The following is a 3,121-nucleotide window of genomic DNA, read 5'->3' as shown; positions in this document are numbered from 1 at the left end:
CTTCCCTCGCAAGTCTTCCGTGGATTCTCCCTCTATCGTTGCAAACCCGTGACCTCTTCTGTCGTCACTCCCTTTCGTTGGTCGAAAGAGATATCTTGTTATGCGTTTGGATAGGTATTTGTAAGAACGATCTACATTCATAGTAATAGTAACTGTATTTATGAGTACTTGAGAATTTTGATATGCCATTTCTTTTTTATAGAATTATAGTCCATAGATTATCGATTTAATTTCAAAATTTATGAATGGAAATGAGAAAAGAACCTTTATAAGTTTTAATTTCTTCATGCTTTGACACTGGAAATGAAAATATAATTGTTGCTATCATAGATGTGGAATATTGAACTTAGTGATTCTCATTTTGATTTTCCTTTTTAAGAACTTAGTGCTTATTTTGAACATAAATTCCAGAGGAATGCTTTAAACCATATGCTCTGTTTTGAACCTGACTTTGTGTTCCAATCTCAACCTCTGGTGCCTTCTTCTCGTATTTTTAATTGTTCTCTCAGGTGAATATTCTTTTTCCCCCTCAGTGCATTGCCTTTGAAAAGACTTAACAATAAACTAGAAAGAACACTTTACATTCACATCATAAGGTATATTTATGCTTTCACCCACATAAAGCTTCATTAGAATTTGTTTAAAACTCTTAGATTTACAAATATACTGTCAATAACACTGATAATGTATTAAAATTAGATTGGTAGGTAGATCAATTGAAATGACCCAAAATAAAGATTGTTCTTTTCAACTGGAAGGCAAAATTCTAATTTAAGTTCTGGCAAACAAATTTTCAATCAGGAAAAAATATTTATCAGAGTTGGCCTACCATTAACTTTTGTTATTGAATATCAGAAATTAACATCACACTTACAGAACTGTATTTCATGCAATTATATAATATTTTACTATTACTATGGTTTTGCTTGTTTCCTTTTCTTTTATTCTTTAATATTCTTTTAAAGTTTATTTACAAGATAATACATGTTTTGGTTTGCGATTTTGAGTGATGGGTTAAAAGAAAATAAAGCTAGTGTTGCCTTGAATGGAAAGTGAACCTTCAAAATAATTTATCAATTTTGTTTCTATTTTTTTCCTATTTTGCAGGTAAAAAAGTTTACAAATGTTTCAGAAACAATTATTTTATCATTTTTTTCTTTCATAGTATCATAAATAAAATCTTTTGGTGGTTAAAATGAATATTTACTCACTACTTGTCTATTTATATTATTACTATGAGCTTCCAAACAAGTTAATAGCTCAATGTCTTATCCTCTCGACATGGTTCATTTTTCTCTTCTTAGTACAGTTGATGTTAAAAATCAAAACTATTAAAACGTGTGCTATTGCCACAGTTCACTTAATGTTTGTTTTCGAATAAAGTCTCTTATTTATTGTTATATTAGTATAGCTACCTAGGTTTATCAATTTCTAATTTGGTGAACATTATAGGCCCAATTGCGACAATAATCTCATTATAGTTTAGATGAATTATTAATACCGATGCTAATGATAATTGTCTTGTAGGCATTTATATACTTGTGTCTTATTGAATTAATTGATTATTCCCACATTTTGATGAGTATATAACATAGCCAAATTATAAACTAGTTATATAGATTCTGTTACATTGGTGGTGGCTGAATATGCACGGAAATTTAATTGGGTGGCATTATTTACATTGTCAATATTTTTTATGATTATTGGATCTACTATATCTAACTTGTTTTTTTTCTTTGACTAGGTCAATAAGCAGCTTTTTCTTCTATCCTTGCAACCAAGAGAAATCAACTAATTGGTGCTTGGATTCAGCTTGGCTATGAGACCAAGATATAATCCAGTTTGATCATATCACTGGTGTAGGAAGTTATTTCGGGGAATCATATCTGACAGTAGTTTAGTTCATTAATTTTTTCTTTTGTTTCGGTGTTGAAGTGCTAATTCACTATTGACTGTTATTTTAGATACACGCATTAGTCAAAATAAATAATGGGTAGAGTTTTTTCATCTAATAAAGAAATATATAGTATATGAGGAAAATGTTTGCCCACATCACATTTAACGATTATGTGCAGGCAAGTTTTTATATGATTTAGACAACGCATGCTTGTTGATGGTTTGAAGTCCTAATTTTGAAGGATTGAATTTCGTATATAAACAAGTTTAACAGCTTAAACAAAATATATAATCAATTTTCTTTACTAGAGATTATCAAACCGTTTCATTTTGAAATTTTTGAATTTTCTTTTGTACATCAATAATTTGACTTGATCATTGATGTTAAAATATTCTTAATTTTCTTTATATTCATTCTAGCTAGGTGATTCAGCAAGTCGCCATTCCACTACTCGCATGCATGCATCGGTGTTTCAAGTTTACATTAGATATAATTTGGGAGGTTTATTTGATTTAATTGTATTTGAGACTAATAATTTAATTCACATATCGAGAATAGAGTTTGATCTAATTCCAAATGAGTTGATAATTAATGATGCAGTGACACTTGTTATTATAATTTATTTTATATATGAATTAATACTAATGGGTATTTTTTTAAACTAAAAACCTAATAAATTCATGCATCATACATTGTACTATATATACATTAGTCATATAATCAATGCGCATTTCTTCTATTTTAGTATTTACTTACGTTTAAGTCTATTTTTGTTCAGCCTTTTGATATTTATCTATCTACTACTGTTGTTACTTCTTTTATTCTATTCTATCCACTACTACTATCACTTTTTTTATTATACTGCTTTTGTGATACTAATTATTTACTGTCGAATAACTATTTGCTGTCGCTGCCACTTCTCTAATTTTGCTTCTGCTGCACTGCCATTTTGCTGCTATTGTGGTACAGATTAAGACAGTAATTAAGATTAGTTTAGGCAAATTTAAATACATCTATTAATTTGTTATTGATGTTATGCATACAACTTAAGTGCTTTTCTGAGGTACTCATGATTTTAGGACCTTCTTTAAGCATTGCTAAAATTCAATTTTCTTTATTATTTTATGTCTAATGCCTTCAAAGTATTTTGGAGGCTTGCACACCATTGTCTCTTAGTTAATTAGGAAGCTAGATTCGCAGTTAGTGAGACTAACAGTAAGGACT

The sequence above is a fragment of the Arachis duranensis genome, chromosome 6 (assembly GCF_000817695.3).
Source record: "Arachis duranensis cultivar V14167 chromosome 6, aradu.V14167.gnm2.J7QH, whole genome shotgun sequence".
In the NCBI taxonomy this organism is placed as follows: domain Eukaryota; kingdom Viridiplantae; phylum Streptophyta; class Magnoliopsida; order Fabales; family Fabaceae; genus Arachis; species Arachis duranensis.
Note: the sequence above shows the minus strand (reverse complement) of the source record.